Source organism: Palaemon carinicauda, chromosome 38 (assembly GCF_036898095.1).
Source record: "Palaemon carinicauda isolate YSFRI2023 chromosome 38, ASM3689809v2, whole genome shotgun sequence".
Classification (NCBI taxonomy): Eukaryota; Metazoa; Arthropoda; class Malacostraca; order Decapoda; family Palaemonidae; genus Palaemon; species Palaemon carinicauda.
Window position 1 is genome coordinate 15,621,416 of NC_090762.1, and position 24,339 is coordinate 15,645,754.

Sequence of the window (24,339 nt, forward strand, 5' to 3'; positions counted from 1 at the left end):
ATAAACACCAACAAGGGTCCACCTTTGCAAAGATCGCCACGTTGGAATCTAGACAAGGCAGACTGGGTTAGATTTTCTGAGCTAAGTGAAATCGAAGGGAGAGCAGAACAGTTTGAAAGTATTGATGATGCTATAGACCTGCTGAATGGAACTCTTCATACAGCAGGAGTCAATTCAATTCCCAAAACAACAGGGTTATTCAAACGACGACCAGTCCCGTGGTGGTCTTCAGAACTAACTGCACTCCACAGAGCCACAAGAAGATCTCTAACACGATTGCGTAGACTCCGAACTGATGAGAATTTAATTATGTACAAGAAATGTAGAGCACAGTTCCGTCGTGCCATGAAAGAAGCAAGGCGCCAGTCATGGATGTCTTTTGTTTCCTCCATTAACAGTAGAACACCACCATCTTCTGTGTGGAGGAAAGTAAAAAAGATAGCTGGCAAATTCACCCCCAACCCACCACCAGTGTTGAAGGTGAATGGCCAGTATGTAACTGAAGCAAATGAAGTTAGCAATGCCTTGGCTAATCATTTTTCAAATGTATCCAGCAAGTATGAAGGAGCCCCTGGTCACCAGTATAGGAGCACTGAAGAAAATAAAATTTTAAATTTTGCAACAGGAAGGGAAGAGTCGTATAATTCTCCTTTCACTGAAAGAGAATTTGATTCCGCACTTGCTCATTGCAACGATACAGCCCCTGGACCCGATGGAATTCCATATGCAATGATTAAACATGTACATTTTAATACAAAGCTATTTATTTTAAGCATTATTAATAGAATATGGCATGATCATAGTTACCCAAGTGTTTGGGAACTAGCCATTATTTTAGCCTTTTTAAAACCCGGTAAAGACAAGTTTTTAGCAGCAAACTATCGTCCTATTGCATTGACATCTTGTTTATGTAAAATTATGGAGAAGATGGTCAATGCAAGGCTGATATGATACCTTGAAAAGAAAGGTATTTTATCACCGATTCAATGTGGATTCCGAAAAATGCACTCAACGACTGATGTGTTGATACGACTTTAGTCTTCTATTTGTGAAGCCTTTGCTTCCAAACAGCACCATGTTACAGTATTTTTTTGACCTTGAAAAGGCATATGATACCACATGGAGATATGGTATTCTTAAAACCATTCATGAATTGGGATTGAGAGGAGAGCTGCCACTATTTATTCAGGCATTTCTTTCACGTAGAGTTTTTCAAGTGAGAGTGGGGGAAACTCTATCAGAGAGTAAGTGCCAGGAAGAAGGAGTTCCTCAGGGTAGTGTGCTGAGTGTAACCCTTTTTGCACTAGCAATTAATGGGATATCCTCAGCCATTCCCCAGGATGTTCTCTCAACATTATTTGAGGATGATCTCTCAATATCATTTGCTGGCACTAGAATGGCAATGGTTGAGAGAAAAATCCAACTCTCTATTGATAAAATTATCCAGTGGGCTGACATGAATGGATTCAAGTTCTCGACAAGTAAAACTACCATTGTCCATTTTTGTCGTATCCGGGGAGTACATCCAGACCCGGATATATACATTAAAGGTCAACGGATACCATGTGTATCGGAAACCAAATTTTTAGGTTTGATATTTGACTGTAGACTTACCTGGGTTTCTCACCTAAAAGGGCTAAAAGCTAAATGTGTTGAAGCTCTGAATATCTTAAAAGTATTGTCCCATACATCAATGGGGGCAGACCGCAATACTATTTTAAAATTATACAAGGCCTTGATTTTTTCCAAAATTAGTTATGGTTGTGAGGTATATTCTTCAGCCACCCCAAGCCGGTTAAAAATATTAGATTCGATACATCATGCAGGTATTAGATTGTCTACTGGAGCTTTTAAAACCTCGCCTATCCCAAGTCTCCTGGTTGATGCTGGAGAGTTACCTCTAGACCTTTACCGAATGTCTTCCATTCTTCGGTATTGGTTTAGATTGCAAAGACTCCCTAACTCTCTAGCCTTTCAGACTGCAAGCCTTGTAAGACAAGCATCATACTTTGAGTTGCACCCAAAATCTCCTCAACCTTATGGCTTTCGGGTGAAACGATTATTAAATAGTCTGGATATAATTAGAAATAAGATACTTCCATTCAAGGTATCATCAACGCCTCCATGGAAGTTACCAGAGATATCTTTTTGTAAATATTTTATTGGAGATAAGAAGAATATGTCAGACGTAGAAGCCAGGTGTCTTTTTAATGAACATGTTAAAGAACATAGAGGATCAACTTTTATCTATACTGATGGCTCCAAATCTGATGCTGGCGTTGGATTTGGAGTACATAGTAATGGTTTTAATTGTAGAGGTGCACTTCCTCTGACCGCTTCCATATTTACTGCCGAACTGTATGGCATATTAACTGCTATTGAGAAAATAGCGTTGGAGAAGGAGGGTAATTTTACAATTTTTAGTGATGCAAGGAGTGTCCTTCAAGCTATGGAAGTTTTTAATTCTAATAACCCTCTAGTTTTAAAGATTTTAGAATGGCTTTTCCTTATTGGACGGAGAGGTATAACAGTTCAATTTTGTTGGGTTCCAGCACATGTAGGTGTGTCCGGGAATGAGAAGGCAGATTCACTGGCTAAGGAGGCTGCATCTGAGTTGCTGCCAAGAAGATATCCTATTCCCTGTAATGATTTCTTACCTGACATCAAGAAATTGGTTTGCAATAAATGGCAACAGCAATGGGATAATCAAGATGGCAATAAAATGAGGGAAGTAACAAATGACATCTCCTTGGAGGTATAATATGATGCCCCGAAAATGGGAGACTTTTCTTTGTCGTCTCCGTATTGGTCACACTCGGTTGACACATGAGTTTCTGCTGAAGGGCCAACAGCAACCGTATTGTGACAACTGTTTAGTACCTCTAACAGTAAGGCATTTGTTGACCGAATGCCCCAATTATAACATCTTGCGGAATAGATATTTGTTTGAGGCTCGAGGTGAGGGTGGCAGGTTCATCCTTGCCAAGATTCTTGGAAATGATGTGTCCTACCATGCAAGTGGCATTTTTAGATTTCTTTCAGAAGCAGGTCTTCTGAAAAATATTTAACTTTTATGACATTCAATTTTTATGATTTTAATTGAATACTCTTTAATTTTTTATTTTATTTCATTTTTTACTTTTGTATATATAAATTAAATGTTACCGGCGTCAATGACCTTAGATGTCAGGATGCCTGAAAACTTTAAATCATTCATTCATTCATTCATTCCATTGATAATGTTTTGTTGTATCTCTGGTAATTATTTAGGTAAATCATAAGTTATGTTAACGTGGGTGATGAATGTAGATATTTTGGGAAAAATTATTTTCCCTCAAAAAGTAATGATTAATTTAATTTAATTGCATTATTAGATAAAATTTCACACTGCATTTTTAAGAGTAAATTACAATAAATTTTAATTTCACTTATCAAAAGTCAGTTTTTTTTTTTTAAGGAAGCCATTATGGATTAAAGATTACCAATTCATGTTGCATTGTGATATTTTTTTAAACAAAAAAAAATCTTAAATTTACTTTTTATGAATAGAACTTACCTGACAGTTATATATACATAGCTAATACTCTCTATTTCGGCAGAATTTTTCTAAACGAGGCAACCGCCTTGTGGTGGTTGGGTGGTTACACCTGTTAAAGGGTGGTAGGAGGAATCATTCCCATTTTCTGTTCTTCAGTTCATTTCTGCCGGCCGGATCGACAACACGTTGGTCCGTCATTAAGAGTTTTTCTTCGCTTTCCCTGTATCGGTGTACCAGTCTGCTATTTGGTGAAGTACTCCGATTTGGGGTTTTGGCAATCGTGTTTTTGTTATTTCTTTGCTTTTTTGCTGTTTTCATTATGAGTGAATAAAGTCATTACCGTGTCTGTGCAAATGAGGAATGTAAGGTGAGACTACCGAAAATGGCAGTAGACCCTCACACTGTGTGTTTGAATTGTTGGGGTTTTGTTTGTGCCCTTAATAATAGGTGCGGGGGATGTAAAGTTTTGGATGAAAAGGATTGGTTGATTATGAAGCGCTATGTGCGTAAACTAGAGTTCGATAGAGTTAGGAGAGCTTCTAGGTCTAAGTCTAAGTCTGTTAGTGGTAAGGAAGACGAACTTAGTGTAGATTTATCTTTTGAACCTATAATTGATTCCTCTTTGGAAGTTGATCCTTCCCTTGAGTTAGTAACTCCTGCACCTCCTACAGGATCCGTATCTGCGGATGACCCTCGGTACACTAGTTTGGCTGCAGAGTTGAAGGCCATTAAAGAACAACTGGAGGCCTTTAAAGGTAAGGATAGTGAAAGTGCTTGTGTTAGTGCAGTGGAGGTGGCGACTGACCGAACCTGTCATTACCCTAGGCAAATGAGGAATGTAAGGTGAGACTACCGAAAATGGCAGTAGACCCTCACACCGTGTGTTTGAATTGTTGGGGTTTTGTTTGTGCCCTTAATAATAGGTGCGGGGAATGTAAAGTTTTGGATGAAAAGGATTGGTTGATTATGAAGTGCTATGTGCGTAAACTAGAGCTCGATAGAGTTAGGAGAGCTTCTAGGTCTAAGTCTAAGTCTGTTAGTGGTAAGGAAGACGAACTTAGTGTAGATTTATCTTTTGAACCTATAATTGATTCCTCTTTGGAAGTTGATCCTTCCCTTGAGTTAGCAACTCCTGCACCTCCTACAGGATCCGTATCTGCGGATGACCCTCGGTACACTAGTTTGGCTGCAGAGTTGAAGGCCATTAAAGAACAACTGGAGGCCTTTAAAGGTAAGGATAGTGAAAGTGCTGGTGTTAGTGCAGTGGAGGTGGCGACTGACCGAACCTGTCATTACCCTAGGCCTAGACCTCTACCAAGCTCCCAGGACTAAGGGAGAAGGTACGTCGACAACCGAAAGGGGGTAAGAGGTACGTACCCTCGATCAGCCGTCTCCTCAAACAGCCCTGTTGCCGATTCCCAGGCTGTTCTTGACCGTCACGGAAAAGACGTGTCGGATGTGTTAATTTCTTCTGCGAATTCGCCCAGACGTAAATGGAAGTTTGAAGCGTCAAGACCTACTAAGAGGAGATGGAACCGCGACGAACTGTCTCTTTCTTTCTCTCCCGGTTCTAGCAGTTATGAATCTTGTCCGTCGGAGGATGATTTCGACTCCGTGCCTGTGAAAAGGGCGAAGCCTAAGCCTGCTAGTCAGGATTTTACTGCCGAAGATCCTCCCCCTTCTACGAGTGTTATTCGTCAACCCTCCCCTTCGGGGCCGCAAGACCCAGCTGATGTTGCTAAATACTTTATGTCTGTCATGCAGGAACAACTTTTTACGTTAGTGCAAGCATTTAGCCGCCCTCACGCCCAGTCTGATAGACGTAAAGACGACTCGTTACCTATTAAGAAGTCTGCTTCTAAGAGAGAACGGAGTTCTTCTCTAAAGAAAACTTCTTCCCCTCTGCGCCAGGATGAGGAATGTGTGCTTTCACAAGATGATACTTCTTCTCGATACCAGGACGATACGGGTTCTCGTTCTCGATACCTGGACGATACTATCTCGAGCGATACTGCTTCTCGTTCTCTATGCCAGAACGATACCGCCTCTTGTTCTCGATGCCAGGACGATACCGCCTCCCATTCACGATACCAGCACGATACCTCCTCTCGTTCACTTCGCCACGACGATACCGCCTCTCGTTCACTACGCCAGGACGATACCGCCTCTCGTTCACAACGCCATGACGATACCGCCTCTCGTTCTCGACGCCAGGACGATACCGCCTCCCGCTCTTGGCACCAGAACGATACTGCCTCTCGTTCTCGGCGCCAGGGCAATACCCGCCCGCCTCTTCAGGACGATACTGCCTCTCGTTCCAAGGACTCATCTAGCGCTGGGCTCCAGGATGCAACCCATCTTTTGCAGGACGATTCCTTTGATTTGCCATTGTCGGATTCTAAGGAACCTTCTTCTCGTTCGAAGGATGTTGCAGATGTGGATCAGGACCTCGAGGAGGTTTCTGATGACGATAATAAACCTACCGACGCTGCTGGAGATTACAAAGTTCTCTCTCGCTCCCTTCTTGAACTTTTTGGAGAGGAATTCCAACCTGCTGCCCCTCAATCTCCTCAATCCCAATTTAACAGAAAGAAGGCCAAGAAACAGTCGGCCTTCATCAAGATGAAACTGTTGATTTCCGCAAAGAAGGCTCTTGCGAAGATTGATGACTGGATGAAGGAGCGGAGACAAGCAGTTAAGACTAACTTCTCCTTTCCACCTGCTCGTCTTGCTTCAAAAGCGGGTATGTGGTATGAAACTGGGGAACCTTTGGGTCTGGGAGTGCCTTCCTCTTCCAAGGGTGACTTCTCTGGCTTAGTGGACTCGGCTAGAAGGCATGCTCTCAACTCAGCCAAGGTCATATGGTCGATGTCGGAGCTGGATCATCTCGTCTAAGGTATTTTTAGAGCCTTTGAGGTTTTTAGTTTTCTAGACTGGTCGCTAGGGACTCTGGCAAAAAAAAACTGACCAGATGGAAGGAACTAGGGACCTTACCAGTATTGTGTCCTGTATGGACAAGGCCCTCAGAGATGGGGCAAATGAGTTGGCTGCGCTGTTCTCAGCTGGGATCCTAAAGAAGAGATCACTGCTTTGCTCTTTTACTTCAAGGTCTGTTACCATTGCGCAGAAGTCTGAGCTTCCTTACGCCCCCCTGTCTCAACATCTATTTCCCGAGTCCTTGGTTAGAGACATTACGCTTTCTCTGGCCCATAAACCCACCCAAGACCTTTTATCTCGATCGGCTCATAAGCCCTTGGCAGCCATTCCTTCTTCTTCGAAACGAGAGGAAAAGAAATTCCAGCAGCCCTTTCGGGGCAGGACGTCTACTTCAACACCAGATTTTAGAGGAAGAAGGCAAGAGTCAGGACCAAGATCTAACAGGGGTTCGTTCAGACCTCGCTCCAGAAAATGAAGTTCGTCTCCTCCCGACAATAGGCGCAAGACTGTCAGGTTTTTGGCAGTCTTGGAAGAGGAGAGGGGCGGACACCTGGTCCCACTCAGTCATCAAGGAAGGATACAAGATCCCCTTTCTGAAGAAACCTCCTCTCGCAGATGCTCCGCTGGCCTTAATAGCCCGGTACACAGATCCGGGGAAACAGAAGGCCCTAATAGACCTAGTCGACCAAATGCTAGACAAGGGAGCGATAGAACCGGTTTGGGATCTATCCTCCCTAGGCATTTACAATCGCCTGTTTCTAGTCCCCAAGAACTCGGGCGGATGGAGACCCGTCCTGGATGTCAGCTCTCTCAACGTCTCTGTGGAGAAGACAAAGTTCTCCATGGAGACGACTCAGTCGGTGCTGGCATCAGTACGTCCAGGGGACTGGATGGTGTCCCTCGACTTGCAGGACGCGTATTTCCATGTCCCCATCCATCAGACTTCAAGGAAGTACCTGAGATTTGTAATGCAGGGCAAGTGCTTCCAATTCAGAGCTCTTTGCTTCGGTCTCAGCACGGCTCCTCAAGTCTTCACCAGGATAATGGCGAATGTGTCAGGCTGGCTGCATCAAGAGGAGATAAGGATATCCTTCTATCTGGACGATTGGCTGATTCGTTCACGATCGAGGGAGAAATGTCTGGAGGATTTACGGAAGACTTTTATGATGGCTCAAGGTCTAGGCCTGGTCATCAACAGGGAGAAGTCTCAGATCAAGCCGAATCAGACTATTCTCTATTTGGGGATAGTTCTGAATTCAGTTCTTTTTCAGGCTTCTCCCTCACAGGAAAGACAGACCAAGTGTCTCGAAAAAGTCAGAACTTTCCTGGACAAGAAGAGGTGCTCAGCGAAGGAGTGGATGAGTTTGCTGGGAACTCTATCCTCCCTCGAACAGTTTGTCTCTCTGGGGAGACTCCATCTAAGGCCTCTACAGCACTTTCTTTCGAAAATGTGGAACAGAAAGACGCAGGAAGACTCCTTTTCCTTCCCCATTCCAACAGAAGTCAAGAATCTTCTGAAGTGGTGGCTGGATCCAGCCTTGTTAGGGGAAGGGATCTCCTTACACAAGAAGAACCCAGACCTAGTGTTGTTTTCAGTTGCATCAGAGTCAGGTTGGGGGACAATACTAGGAAGCAAGGAGGTCTCAGGCTATTGGGAAGGAAATCAGTTGGAATGGCACATCAACAACAAGGAGCTGATGGCCATTTTTCTGGGGCTAAAGGCCTTCAAAGACTTGGTGTCTGGGAAGATTGTGGAGGTCAACTCAGACAACACCACAGCTCTTGCTTACATCAGAAAGCAAGGGGGGACTCACTCTCTGTCTCTGTTCGAGACAGCAAGGGAACTCCTCCTTTGGGCGAAGGAGAACAAGATAGGTCTGCTGACGAGGTTTTTTCAGGGACAGAAATGTGAGGGCGGACATGCTCAGCAGGAAAGGGCAGGTCCTTCCCACAGAATGGACCCTCAACCAACAGGTCTGTCAGTCTCTGGAGGCTGTGGGGGAGACCCCTCATCGATCTTTTCGCCTCCAACTTATCCAAGAGGATCCGCAACTATTGCTCCCTGGTTCCGGACAAGGAGGCAATAGCAGTGGACGCCTTTTTGATGGATTGGACGGGGATGGACACATATGCCTTTCCCCGTTCAAGATCATCAATCTGGTAGTCAGGAAATTCGCTCTCCTCGATTCGGGACGAATGATCCTGATAGCTCCTTTCTGCCGATGAGGGAATGGTTCACGGAGGTGGTGGACTTGTTGATGGACTTTCCAAGAAGCCTCCCTGCAAGTCCAAAGCTGCTCAGACAACCCCACTTCAAGAGGTATCATCAAAACCCCCTCGCTCTCGATCTGACTGCCTTCAGACTATCGAGAAGCTCGTCAGATCGAGAGGATTTTCAGCGCAAGCTGCGAAAGCTATCGCCAGAGCGAGGAGGGTCTCTTCACAGAGGGTCTACCAGTCTAAGTGGGAGACTTTTAGGGCTTGGTGTAGGAAGCACAAGATTTCCTCATCCACTACCTCTGTGAGCCAGATTGCAGATTTCTTGTTGTACCTCAGCAGGACGCTAAGCTGGCTGTGTCCACAATCAAGGGGTACAAAAGTATGCTTGCTTCAGTCTGTCGGCATAGAGGCTTGGACTTGTCTCGCGATAAGGACTTACATGACCTCTTGAAGTCTTTTGAGACAACCAAGCAGGTCCAGTTAAAGCCCCCTTCTTGGAACCTTGATGTGGTTCTTAAATTTCTGTGCACCAAGAGATTTGAGCCCATCTCACAGGCTCCCCTTAGGGAGGTTATGAAGAAAACCCTCTTCCTTTTGGCCTTAGCAACAGCTAAGAGAGTCGGTGAAGTCCATGCAATTGAAAAGCAGTTAGGCTTCAATCTGAAAGGGGCAGTTTGTGCTTTAAGATTAGACTTCCTCACTAAGAACGAGAACCCTTCAAAGCCCTGGCCAGGGACCTTTGAGGTTCCTAACTTGACTAACCTAGTGGGTCAAGAGCAAGAGAGGCTCCTCTGTCCAGTGCCAGCCCTCAAGGCCTACTTGTCTCTCTCAAAAAATGTGAGAGGCTCTTCTAGCTCCTTGTGGTGGTCTGTGAAAGATCCTCAGAAGCCCCTTTCCTAGAACGCTTTGTCTTTTTTCCTGAGGAAAGTTATAAGAGAAGCGCATCTCTTGTGTGAAGAGGAACACTTCGGACTTTTAAAAGTGCAGGCTCATGAAGTGAGAGCCATTGCGACCTCGCTTGCTTACCGCAAGAACATGTCGGTCAGACAAATTATGGATGCGACATTCTGGAGGAGCAACTCTGTGATCGCCTCTCATTACCTCAGAGAGGTGAGAGTGGATTATGAGAAATGCTATACCTTGGGCCCATACGTAGCTACGGCTTCTGTATTAGGCAAAGGAGTTACTACCTCCCCTCAACCTTAGTTTTGTATACTTGTGCGTAGGTTGGTGTTTTTATTGATTGTCTGAGGACTTCGACTTGTGTACAGTCACCTCAGTCTAGTTAGATAATTTTTATCTACTTTGCAAAGGTTAGGTGGTTGGTTTTGATAAGGTTGCAGTTTTTATATTGGGCAATAGGTAGTCCTGAAGTCTAGTCAGATTGTTGGTCTCACCCCGTTGACAGACTCGATTGAGTGTTTTCAGCACTGCAGGTCACATCCTGGCTGACACTCCTATGGGAAAGCGACTCAAGAGTCAGGAATCTTTGAAGTCAGCTACCTTAGCAGGTAAGGAATCAGTGTTTTTTTTTTTTTTTTTATCCTACAACTTTTTTGGTTGTTTCCCCAACGATGTTTACTGTCTATCACCCTCCTCCAAGTGTGTTAATCAGCTATGTATATATAACTGCCAGGTAAGTTCTATTCATAAAAATAGAGTTTTTATTATAAAACAAAGTTTTATGAATACTTACCTGGCAGTTATATATACATTCGAAGGCCCACCCACCTCCCCTCAGGAGACAGGTCGGGCATAGATGAACTGAAGAACAGAAAACAGGAATGATTCCTCCTACCACCCTTTAACGGGTGTAACCACCCAACCACCATAAGGCGGTTGCCTCGTTTAGAAAAATTCTGCCGAAATAGAGATTATTAGCTATGTATATATAACTGCCAGGTAAGTATTCATAAAACTTTGTTTTATCATAAAAACTCCATTTTATTGAATTAATATTTTCGGGTCTAACACAGAGACACTTCAAGTCTATTTGCGAATACAGCGTTGCTTAATAGCTTCTCTTTGATGTTTCTTTTAATTTGGTGTTATCAGCATAAAGGGAGTTAGGGTTAATTTCTCGTATTTTTTTTTATTGGGGACCTTCCAATATTTTCCCTCGCTTGGAATTTTGAAAAAGCCCGTTAGAAAATGTGGGGCTAATAATATGATTTGGTCTGCTTTTACTTGGTACTTGATATTTCATAGGTAATAAAGTATCAGTGGAATATTAGCTTTGCCAAAGTTCATATACTTATTTTTAGTCCCTTTATATAATTTAGCAAATAGCAAATGTTGAAGGTAACACGTGAATGTTGAAAGTACCCTCAATAAAATTCAGAATTAAAAAGAAATTGGTTCAGCTAAACTGCAAAAGACACTTTGATGTAATTGGACATGCAACCAGACACGTTATGATAATTTCCCCATATCCCCTTTTGACTTTATGCTAATCTCAACTGTAATCCGAGCAGAAGTACCCTGGCTTATGTATTTATAAGGGGATTACAATTCCCAAAGGAGATTAGCATCACGTTAATGAAGGGAAATGAGAAAAAGTATCTCAACGTATCAGAGGTGCGAACTTCACAATTTAGTTTCTCTGTGAAATGGTTAAATTATCAAAGAAGTTTATAAGGATTTCTTTATTTACAGTGATTAACTACTGTGCATCAAATAAATAGAGGAAATCTGGAAAAGATGCAAAGCATTGTTGTGGGGGAAAATATTTCACAATTATTTAACAGGTTCTGTTTCCACACAGTGCTCTGCATGACGTTTGAAGCAGATATTTATAGATTACGTCTGCTATTCTATTCTGCCTTTTTTTTTTTTTTTTTTTTTTTTTTTTTTCTCTCCTTAAAGAATATGGTGTATAGCAGATAATCTACACCGGGGATGGAGAACCTTTTTTTGGATGAAGGCCATCTTGCAATTCCTCAATGCTCATTAAGGCCGACTAGAATTTTGTTGGTTATTTTATCCTCCAAGTAATTTATTAGTAATCCAAAGAAAGAGTGACAGGTTTATAAAAATTGAGAGCATTACATTTTAAAATATTCGAGTTAAGTACTTTTTAAACAAGTAATCAGTAAATGAATTAAATTGAAAACTAAATTTTCAAATATTTCATTCAAGTTTGGGTAGTTTTCAAATTAAGTAAATGAATAATATCGAAAGCATGTAATTTTCAAATTATTTTAGTAACGCAAGTAGGTTCTTTGTATTGAAGCGATTAGTAATATTAATCTTATGGAAAAGATAGCTTATAGACATCAACAATATAACCTTTTCAAATGTTTTATATTGGCAAGTAGGTCCTTTTTATACAATCTCATCAAATAAAAATGCAACACCCCAGTAAATAAAATCTGTTTGAACACAGTAGTTTTCATGGGCAAAAATCAATTATTTGCTTTCTCAAGATGTTCAGTAAATCCTTAATTTTTAGCCATCATAGCTGGAACACCATCAGGTAAAATTTAGTCCTCCTTTGTGACATTGCTTTTTGAATTTGTTAGAATGTCTGTGCTTTTTGAAGTTGTTAGAATGTCTGTTCCTTGTGTCCCTCCGTTAAGGTTACCTAAGAGAAGCTGATTTTCATACAATTAAAACTCATCAGTTAAAGTGCAAATGAAATATTTTCATGCAAAAATCTGGAATCTATTGTTATCTAAAATTGAACATAGATCACAGTGAAGAGATGGACAAAACAGGAAATCCTCATACATCATACGTTGAATTACTCGCCCACTTACTGCAACTAGCAGTTTTTCATTGTCAGCAATAACATCTGTTGCAGCTGAGAAGTAAAAACTGCTAGTTGTATCAAGTTAGGATTCATTGAATTCAAGGAAAAATTGCTTCCATTCCCTGGGAGATACATCACTGAACACAACTTTCCTATTGTCTGTGTTTACAAATTTGTGTGCGTGTATAGAATGATTTCAAACACACAATATTCAATGTCAAAGCAGAAATATACTCCACATACATAAATCAAAGGCCTTAGAAGACCGCACTTGGTGGTCCACAAGGCCATATGCGGCCTTACGGCTGAAGGTTCCCCATCCCTGAATTCTACACTGAGGCAGATTCCTTACTATAACAAATGTTATAAATATAGATAATCGTATAGTTTTATGACATTGCGTATTTCCTGGTCATTACTAATTCTCTACAATGTAAACTCTCTCTCTCTCTCTCTCTCTCTCTCTCTCTCTCTCTCTCTCTCTCTCTCTCTCTCTCTCTCTCTCTCAATTTTGGCTTAAAATGGCTAGATGTAACTGTGAACAATAAATTTATATTTTAATTCTCTTACAGATTGACGATACAGAGCCAGTCTCCGAATACTTTGCAATTACAGCTAGAATTGCTTTACCTTGAGCTCCCGTCCCTGATTGATTGATTGGGTGTTTTTGATGTACTGACATCAAAGTTCAGAGCAAAAGATACTGCAGCTAAAACGATTTTTAGCCAAGTAAGCGGTTATAATCACATTGATGTGCTTCCTCGTGTAGACACTAATATTGAGATGATTAATATACTTTGTGAAACTATTCTCCTCTTTCCTTTAACCTTACATTAGGCTACCTAACACCTTAGTATGAAATCTAATTTTGGTGGTTGGGCAGAAAGAAAATATTCGATGTGGTATTAATTTGGAGTACATTGATTATTAACCTGGATAGTTTTTATTCAGTAATAGTGGTTAATCAACGCAGTTTCGAGGTTTGTTTACACACACAAAAATTTTTGATATCGCATTATATGTCGACAGTGATGTTTGACACAAAACGAAATACCTTTGAAGATGTTTTATCAAGAAATACTTTTAAAAGCAAAATGAAGATGAAATGCAAGGGGAGGAGAGGAAAGGATGATGATGGATATCAGAACACAGCTAACATTGCAAGTTTGTTGCCTAGGAACTAATCTTTAATGACATTTTGGTCACTGACCTGAATAAATGAAACTACTCTCAACCCGAAGAGAGATGACAAATAAACACCGTTTAAGGACCTCTCGCTCAAGTACATTGTTTCGAACATGGTTTTGCTGTTGTAGTGTATGTTTTTCTTTCATGCTCTTCTATAGGGTACGATGACACGTTTTTTTTATTCTATAGGGCAAGTTCTATCTCGCTCTTATTCTCTCTTCTATAGGGTATTTTCTCATTTTCTCTTCTATAAGGTATAGTTTCTCTATAGGGTACATTCTCTTATTTATACGTTCTCTCTCTCTCTCTCTCTCTCTCTCTCTCTCTCTCTCTCTCTCTCTCTCTCTCTCTCTCTCTCTCGGCTACAATTTCACTTTCTCTTAAAGGGTACGTTTTTCTTACAGGGTACGTTCACTTTCGCTCTGCTATAGGGCCTTTTCTTTCTCTCTTGCTCTTTTATAGGGTATGTTCTCTTATATACTGTATATACGTGGTCTCTCTCTCTTCTGTGGGGGTATATTTTTCTCTCGCTCGTCTATAGGCTATGTTCTCTTATGTATAAGCGCTCTCTCTCTCTCTCTCTCTCTCTCTCTCTCTCTCTCTCTCTCTCTCTCTCTCTCTCTCTCTCTCTCTCTCTCTCTCTCTCTCATCGGTTTTACTGTCACCCTCAAGAGTCTTGCAAAAACTTAGAGGAATGGGTAATACAATAAACTTAAACGGGACATCCGAATGATTGAAGATATTAAAGCTTTCAAGAGGAACTTGAAGACTTTCTTATTCTGCGAGTGCTTCGACAGGGACGATTTAACAGTAAGCTAGCAATACGCATTGTGATGTGCTAAGTGACCTCGATTGAATATGATATAACGACTTTGGAGGTCCTGTAGAGAGTAAGGTTCCCCTGCTGTACAGGACTGGATAAGCAGCCCTTAAAGTAAAGTAAATTACATGGTTCTCATACTTCATGTTCAGATGCTCCTTTATCAAGTATTAGAATGTTAGCATAACCTTTAGTAAATTAAGAACTGAGTAAACTAAGTTAGTGCTATCGCATATTTGAATGGAAAAAATGAGGTTAATCCAGTTTAATAATGAAGGATAACAGGAAAATCCGCTAAATGGTACAATGACATAATCTTTTTGTACGGCAAAGGCCGTTTTCCTTATAAAGTTTCTGAATATATTAAATTATGTATTGAAGATTATGGGGTAATATGATATAACAGCAGCCAAACTCGTATAGAACCGCACGTGATGTGGTAACTTATTCTAATAGTGTCATTGGTTACCCATATGGAGACGTTCTCCAAACAAATAGGTGGGTTACAGACCCACATACTCGTTATACATAAAATTATTTAGGGGACCTTAGAAAGAGTTATAGCTTATATAATTTCACTAACATACTATTTCAGCTAATTTGTTAATCATAACTAAGTTAATTCAGTCTAATTATGCATTAGCCAAGTACAAAATGGTTTTAATGTGCATGCCACGACAGTTTCCTTAGAACAGTTAAGTCTTAATGCATAAATTTGACATACTTATTTACAGAAGCATAGGGATTTATAGAACAAGGCATGTAGAAAATTCATAAAACCCATGTTATAGTATACTTCATCCAAACTTAGCATCACTGGCTACCTAATTGAGCAATAACGATGATTATGAAACATGTCAAAATATCATTTTCAATATTAATCTTACCCGATAATCATGTAGCTGTCAACTCCGTTGCCCGACAGAAATCTACGGACGGGATACGCCAGCGATCGCTATACAAGAGGGGGGTGTACTCACCAGCGCCATCTGTGGTCAGGTACTCCAGTACTTCTTGTCAACACCACCTCAATTTTTCCTCTGTCGTGCCGCCGGCAAGACCTACATGGATACGCTGTTGATTTTGGAGTCTTTGTTCACGGTTTTGGTGAAGTATTGCTCTAAAATTTAGCCTTCGCTATACAGGAAGCTTTTCCCTTAGCTTAGATAGCTTTTGGAATTAAATTGATTTATTGGTTAACGATCTTTGCTTTACTTTGGAATTCCCCCTTGACTGTTCTCTAAATTCAAGATGTCCGACCACTCTCAAGCTCCTAGAATTAGGCGATGTAGTGTTAGGACTTGTAATAGGCGTCTTCCGAAGGCCTCTGTTGATCCTCACACCGTTTGTTCCGACTGTAGGGGAAAATCCTGTCAGTTGGAAGATCGATGTGGGGAATGTGCTGGGCTTTCGGAATTCGATTTTAATGAATTCCTCAAGTATACGACTAGGTTAGAGAGGGAGAGAGTTAGGAGGAGTTCTTCTTGCTCTTTGGTTTATTCCTCCCCCCATGATCCTCAACCTTTTCCTTCCCCTGTATTGGTGACCCCCGAACCTATTACGAGTGCTCAGCCTGATATGTCGGATATGTTACGTGCCATTCAGGCTCTAGGTGATAAGGTGGAGTCTTTAGTGAGTGACCACAATCTTCTCTTGGCAGATGTCAAGGAACTTAAAGTGAAAAGTGCAGTGGGAAGTGTTAGTGCCAGTGCTGTGCCTAGTGTCAGTGTCAGTGTTGCGCATGAGGATACTTCTGTGCGTGCCAGTCGTCCTCCCAGTCCGGGACCTCTTGCAAGCTCCCAAGCCCAGGGGAGAAGCAACGTCGAAGGGCAAAAGGGTTCGGCAGGCCTTGATCGGCGCACAGTTGTATCCTCAGTGGTTGCGGGCGTATCTGATAGAGATCGTCACTTCCACTCCCAGACGATTGAGCCCTTAAATTCCTCGTCTGCGGAAGAAGTTTCCAGGAAACGCTGGACCCAGGTCTCACGACCTCTTAAACGTAAGGTCCCGACCGAGCGAGTCCAACAGCCCAGGTGTAGCCACTGGGCCAGTTCGGACTCGCCGCAGTCATCTGATGACTGCACACCTCCTAAGAGAGGTAAAGCGATGCCTCAACAGGCCTCTGCTCCAACTTCTGTTGATCCCAAGTTGTCTATGCTGCAGACAATGCAGTCTCAGCTTGCGGTTTTGATGCAGGAGTTTCAGGCAGAGAAGGTTAGCACACCTCCTCCTGCGAGCGCTCCTCCACCTCTGCGCAGTCCACCCTGCCAGACGTATGATGTTGAGGCTCCTCCTGCCTCCATGCGTGAGCTACCGCATTGGGAGTTGCCAGGTACCAGCGCTATGCAGCAACCTCCACTTTCCTTGAGGCAGGAGCCTCTTGCTATGCGGCAACCTCCTCAACCCTTGAGGCAGGAGCCTCATGCTATGCGGCAACCTCCTTTACCCATGAGGCAGGAGCCTCATGCGTTGCGGCAACCTCCTCCATCCATGAGGCAGGAGCCTCATGCGTTGCGGCAACCTCCTCCATCCATGAGGCAGCAGCCTCATGCTATGCGGCAACCGCCTCAACCCTTGAGGCAAGAGCCTCTCTCTGCGCAGCAACCTCCTCAACCCTTGAGGCAGACGCAACCCTTGAGGCAGGAACCTCATGCTATGAGGCAGCCGCCTCAACGCATGCAGCAGCCGCATTCTTCGCAGCATGAGCCTCTTCCCATTCAACATGAACCGCATACCATGCAGCATGAGCCTCATGCCTTACAGCATTCGCTTCTGACCACGCTTGCTCCTCAGACCTCCGCAGAACCTCCTTCATCCCAGCCTCATGACTTTGTCATTGCCAGCCCTCATCCTCTTCAGCAGAGGCTTGATGATGGATCCGCAAGTGCGCATGCACCCGTTCTACAGGATTCAGCCATTCAGCATACCGCTTTACCGTTACCTCTCGCTTCTCAACTCTCAGGTGATGAGGTTTCTGAGGATGAAGCTGCTCACCTGGATGATCCTTCTTCTGATGTGGAGGAACACAAGTCGTCACCACCTTCCTTAGACTTTCGTAAGGTCCTGACTCTGTTCAGAGAGTTATACCCTGAACACTTTGTTTCTGCAACCCCTCGTTCTCCTCCATCCGAGTTTTCTCTAGGCATGCAGCCTATTACGTCTGCCTACACCAAGCTTGTCCTCGCCAGATCATCAAAGAGAGCTTTGAGGGTTTTAGGGGATTGGTTGCAGTCCAAGCAGCAACTGGGAAGGACATCTTTTATGTTTCCTCCTCCTAAGCTGGCTTCTAAGTTGGGCGTCTGGTATGCCACGGGAGAGGAACCAGGCTTGGGGGTCCCTGCCTCTGCCCAGGCCGACTTCTCAAGTTTGGTTGACTCTCCCCGTAGGTCGGCTATGAGACGCTCTAAGGTCTGCTGGACTTTTTCTGATCTGGACCACTTGTTGAAAGGGAGTCTTTCGCGCCTTCGAAATTTTTAATTTCCTCGACTGGTGCCTGGGGGCCTTGAGCAAGAAGACTGCCCCTTCTGACAAAGACTCGGCCATGCTGATCATGTCCTGTATGGACAGAGCAATTCGCGATGGTTCTGGCGAACTTGCTTCTATTTTTGTCTCAGGAGTCCTCAAGAAAAGGGAACATCTATGCTCCTACTTATCTACTGGTATCACCCCTTGCCAGAGGTCACAGTTACTGTTTGCTCCTCTCTCCAAGTTCCTGTTTCCGGAGGAGCTAATCAAGGAGATGGCTGCGGCTCTTATCCAGAAAGATACGCATGACCTCATGGCCTCTTCAGCACGTAAGGCTAAAATCGTACCTTCAGTGCCGAGAACTTACCGCACCCCGGTGGCTGATACACCTACTACCAGATTCATTCCGCCCTTTCGTGGCAGAGCCCCCAGCCGAGGAAGTTCCCGTGCAGACAGTCACAGGGGCAAGTCCAAGAAAGGTGCCAAGTCCACGAAAAGCAAGCTTTGACTTTCCTCCTCTCCAGACAGCTGTAGGAGCCAGACTCAAGACCTTCTGGCAAGCCTGGGAAAGAAAAGGTGCAGACGCTCAGTCTGTCAAGTGGCTAAGGGAGGGTTACAGAATTCCGTTCTGCCGCAATCCCCCTCTGACCACATCTCCCATCAACCTCTCTCCCAACTACAAGGAGAAGGACAAGAGGCTAGCGTTACATCAAGAGGTGTCGCTCCTGTTACAGAAGGAGGCAGTGGTGATAGTCCGGGACCATCAATCCCCGGGCTTTTACAACCGTCTCTTCCTGGTGGCCAAGAAGACAGGAGGTTGGAGACCGGTGCTGGACGTCAGTGCGCTCAATGCTTATGTCACCAAGCAGACGTTCACAATGGAGACGACGAAGTCGGTCCTAGCAGCGGTCAGGCAGGAGGACTGGATGGTCTCGTTGGATCTGAAAGACGCCTACTTTCACGTTCCCATCCATCCAGACTCCCAACCTTTTCTGAGATTCGTCTTTGGAGAGGTTGTGTACCAGTTCCAAGCCCTGTGTTTTGGCCTAAGCACGGCACCTCTTGTGTTTACGCGACTGATGAGGAATATTGCGAAATTCCTTCACTTGGCGGACATCAGAGCCTCCCTTTATTTAGACGACTGGCTTTTAAGAGCCCCCACAAGTCGTCGCTGTCTGGAGAGTCTCAGATGGACTTTGGATTTGACCAAGGAACTGGGTCTCTTGGTCAATTTAGAGAAGTCCCAGCTCGTTCCTTCCCAAACCATCGTTTACCTGGGAATGGAGATTCAGAGTCGAGCTTTTCGGGCTTTTCCGTCGGCCCCAAGAATCAACCAAGCCCTAGAGTGCATCCTGAGCATGCTGAAGAAGAACCGATGCTCGGTGAGGCAGTGGATGAGTCTAACAGGGACTCTTTCATCGTTAGCCCTGTTCATCGAGTTAGGGAGACTCCACCTCCGCCCCCTTCAGTACCATCTAGCAGCTCACTGGAACAAGGATATGACGCTCGAGGCGGTCTCTATTCCTGTTTCCAAAGAGATGAGGGCTACTCTAACGTGATGGGAGAGCAACATTCTTCTCAAGGAGGGTCTCTCATTAGCTGTTCAGACCCCCGACCTTCATCTCTACTCGGACGCATCAGACTCGGGCTGGGGCGCGACATTGGACGGACAGGAATGCTCGGGGACATGGAACCAGGAACAGGAAACGCTTCACATCAATTGCAAGGAGTTGTTGGCAGTTCATCTGGCCTTAATGAACTTCAAGTCCCTCCTGCTAAACAAGGTGGTGGAGGTGAACTCCGACAACACCACAGCCTTGGCGTACATCTCCAAGCAGGGAGGGACTCATTCGAGGAAGCTGTTCGAGATAGCAAGGGACCTCCTCATTTGGTCAAAAAGTCGAAAGCTCACGCTGGTAACGAGGTTCATTCAGGGCGATATGAATGTCTCGGCAGATCGCCTCAGCAGGAAGGGTCAAGTCATCCCCACAGAATGGACCCTTCACAAGAACGTGTGCAGCAGACTTTGGGCCCTGTGGGGTCAGCCAACTATAGATCTGTTCGCTACCTCGATGACCAAGAGGCTCCCATTGTACTGTTCCCCGATTCCAGACCCGGCAGCAGTTCACGTGGATGCTTTTCTGCTGGATTGGTCCCACCTCGATCTGTATGCATTCCCGCCGTTCAAGATCATCAACAGGGTTCTTCAGAAGTTCGTCTCTCACGAAGGGACACGGCTGACGTTGGTTGCTCCCCTTTGGCCTGCAAGAGAATGGTTCACAGAGGTACTGCAATGGCTGGTCGACGTTCCCAGGACTCTCCCTCTAAGAGTGGACCTTCTACGTCAACCTCACGTAAAGAAGGTACACCCAAGCCTCCACGCTCTTCGTCTGACTGCCTTCAGACTATCGAAAGACTCTCTAGAGCTAGAGGCTTTTCGAAGGAGGCAGCCAGAGCGATTGCCAGAGCAAGGAGGATATCCACTCGCAGAGTCTATCAATCTAAGTGGGAAGTCTTCCGAAGCTGGTGCAGAACCAATGCAGTTTCCTCTACCAGTACCACTGTAACCCAAGTTGCTGACTTCCTGTTACATCTTAGGAATGTTAGATCTCTTTCAGCTCCTACGATCAAGGGGTAGAGAAGTATGTTGGCAGCAGTTTTCCGTCACAGAGGCTTGGATCTTTCCTCCAACAAAGATCTTCAGGACATCCTTAGGTCTTTTGAGACCTCTAAAGAACGTCGGTTGTCCACTCCAGGCTGGAATCTAGACGTAGTCCTAAGGTTCCTTATGTCATCTAGATTTGAACCTCTCCAGTCAGCCTCTTTCAAAGACCTCACTCTCAAAACTCTTTTCCTCGTCTGCCTTGCAACAGCCAAAAGAGTAAGTGAGGTTCACGCCTTCAGCAGGAACATAGGTTTCACATCTGAAACGGCTACATGTTCCTTACAGCTCGGTTTTTTGGCAAAAAATGAGCTTCCTTCACGTCCTTGGCCTAAATCGTTCGAAATTCCTAGCCTTTCCAACATGGTGGGTAACGAACGGGAGAGAGTACTTTGCCCTGTCAGAGCTCTTAAGTACTATCTTAAAAGGTCAAAACCCTTGCGAGGACAATCAGAGGCCTTATGGTGTGCTATTAAGAAACCTTCGCTGCCTATGTCTAAGAACGCAGTTTCTTATTACATAAGGCTTCTGATTAGAGAAGCTCATTCTCACATGAAGGATGAAGACCTTGCTTTGCTGAAGGTAAGGACACATGAAGTGAGAGCTGTGGCTACTTCAGTGGCCTTCAAACAGAACCGTTCTCTGCAGAGTATTATGGATGCAACCTATTGGAGGAGCAAGTCAGTGTTTGCATCATTCTATCTCAAAGATGTCCAGTCTCTTTACGAGAACTGCTACACCCTGGGACCATTCGTAGCAGCGAGTGCAGTAGTAGGTGAGGGCTCAACCACTACATTCCCATAATCCCATAACCTTTTTAACCTTTCTCTTGAATGCTTTTATTGTTGTTTTGGGTTGTACGGTGGGCTAAGAAGCCTTCCGCATCCTAGTTGATTTGGCGGGTGGTCAATTCTTTCTTGAGAAGCGCCTAGGTTAGAGGTTGTGATGAGGTCCTTTAGTATGGGTTGCAGCCCTTTATACTTCAGCACCTAAGAGTTGTTCAGCCTCCTAAGAGGACCGCTGCGCTCAGTAAGGAAGACGTACTTATTAAAGGCAGAGTAATGGTTCAAGTCGACTTCCTTACCAGGTACTTATAATTTCATTTTTTATTTTGAATAACTGATAAAAATGAAATACGGGATACTTAGCTTCTTGATTAACATGTACACTGGTTTTCACCCACCCACCTGGGTGTGAATCAGCTACATGATTATCGGGTAAGATTAATATTGAAAAATGTTATTTTCATTAGTAAAATAAATTTTTGAATATACTTACCCGATAATCATGATTTAATTGACCCACCCTTCCTCCCCATAGAGAACCAGTGGACCGAGGAAAAAATTGAGGTGGTGTTGACAAGAAGTACTGGAGTACCTGACCACAGATGGCGCTGGTGAGTACACCCCCCTCTTGTATAGCGATCGCTGGCGTATCCCGTCCGTAGATTTCTGTCGGGCAACGGAGTTGACAGCTACATGATTATCGGGTAAGTATATTCAAAAATTTATATTACTAATGAAAATAACATGTTGCAACAATTTGTAAATACTTATTGACGTGAGACCACCAGTAAGTGAGATTGCTAAGAAACTAGGTTATTTTTAGTTTGTATAATCCACTGTTTGTTTGGTGATTGTTAAAACGTTGGAAATGTTTATGTAATTGGAACTGTCAGTGAAATTAAGTTGACTTTAAATTATATGTTAGATTTTAGATTTCTTATAACCACTAACTCAAATGTATTCTTATACAAAAAGTTTCCAACAAATACTCAAAAGGGTGAAAATGTAATCTAGAACATTCACAAACTGTAAAGATATTGATGCATAATGCTAATTTAGCTCAAGGATTCTGTTGATATATACTAATATAATAATCCTTTGGAGTTAAGTTTTATTATAGATGAATATGCTATAGTTTATATTAACCACACACTATGCTAATAGTAATCTATTTCGTAAAACGAAGGCTATCTGTATGTATTATAGTAATCCTTTGGATTTAATTCTTTATGGACGACTGGTGTAGTTTAGGATTTAAGATAATGACAAGAGAGACTTGTGCAGCCTTAAGGAAACTGTGTATTGCAAATTTTATATAAAAGAAGGATAGAAATATAGTTGAAAGCCCACTTAATAATTCCTGTTAAGCAGTGCTAGCATTACAATCACTAGGAATGTAAGATATTTAATTATTCTCCATTTAGTAACAAGAAGAACACATGTAAGATGTTTAGCATAGATGAGTGAAATTTTCAGGTCTTATTTTGAATTATTATTTTTCCATTAAGTAACCAGTATGAACAAAGATTTATTATAGTTTGCTTCCTGCAGTGATAGAATTACAATCCCTGTGAATTTGCCCTTTAAGTAATAAGAACGTTTGTGGGATATTTATAATAGATCAAGTGAAATTTTTAAGTTTTATTTTTCTTCCAATGGGTAATCAGTTATTTACTATTTAATTTCCAAGCAGTGCTAGGATTACAAACAATAAGAATTTCTAATGTAGGCAATGAGAACTTTTGTATATGTACGATAGATTAAGTGGAATTTATAGATTTTATTGTTTTTTTCCATTGGGTAGCCAGTAAGAAGTAGGTTGTTAGAGTATTACAGTACATTTTTGTTAAGCAGTGCTAGGATTACAAGGAATTTTCCCCCTCAGTAATGAAAATATTAGTTGGATATTTAGAATAAATTAAAATGAATTATTTTAATTATATTGGGTAGCAAGATATTTAGTACTTTTTTTTTCTATAGCAGTGGCAGGATCGTAATCACTAGGAATATTCCCGTGAAGTTATGAGAACAGTTATTGCTTATATGGAAGAGATTTAGCCAAGTTTTTAGCTTTAATTTTTATTTTATTGGATAGCCAGATCTTTAGTATCTGTTGTCTTGTCATCAGTGTAAGGATTATAACCACTTATAATATCCCCGTTTAGTGATGAGAGCTCTTATTGGATAATTGGAATAGATTAAGCAAATTTTTTTGGATTTAGTTTACTGTCTTGAGTAGCCAGATATGTATTTGTTTTCTGTTGATCAATGTTAAGATTACAATCACAAGGAATATCCACGTGAAGTTATGAGAACACATGCTGGATAATTGGAATACTGTAGACTGAGCAAAATTTTGTTGTATTTTTCTTGTATTGATTAGCCATATATTCAGTACTGTATTTGTTTCCTGTTGAGCAGTGTCAGGATTAAAACCACCAGAAATATTCCTGTGGAGTAACAAAAACACTTTGAATGGCTTAAGTAAAATTTGAGGTTTTATCTTTCTTGCATTGATTAGCCAGATATTTAGTATTTGTCTTCAGTTGTGCAGTGTCAGGATTGTAATCACGAGGAATACTCCTGTGGAGTTCCCGAGAACATTTGGAATAGCTAAAGTAAAAATTTGAGGTTTTATTATTATTGTAATGAGTACCCATAAATTTAGTATTTGCCTTCTGTTGAGCCATTTCAGGATAATAATCACTAGGAGTATTCTTGTAGAATTCACTAGAACATTTGGAGTAGCTAAAGTAAAAATTTGAGGTTAAATTATTATTGTAATGTGTAGCCATATATTTGGTATTTGTCTTGTGTTGAGCCATGTCAGGATGATAATCACTAGGAATAGCCTAAGTATAAGTTTGAGGTTTCATCTTTCCTGTATTGATTAGGCAGATATTCAGCATTTGTCTTCTGTTGAACAGTGTCAGGAATATAATCACTAGGAATACTCTGGTAGAATTCACGAGA

General features: G+C 42.7%; 1 long non-coding RNA gene across 3 annotated transcripts in view; it reads left to right on the top strand.

Annotated features, from left to right (window-relative positions):
* Positions 1 to 24,339, top strand: part of LOC137630433 (uncharacterized) — a 109,082-nt gene that overhangs the window by 83,873 nt on the left and 870 nt on the right. For all 3 annotated transcript variants that reach the window (XR_011041709.1, XR_011041708.1, XR_011041710.1), the window contains exon 5: positions 13,019 to 13,175. This is a non-coding gene — a long non-coding RNA (uncharacterized lncRNA). The remainder of the gene's footprint in view (positions 1 to 13,018; positions 13,176 to 24,339) is intronic.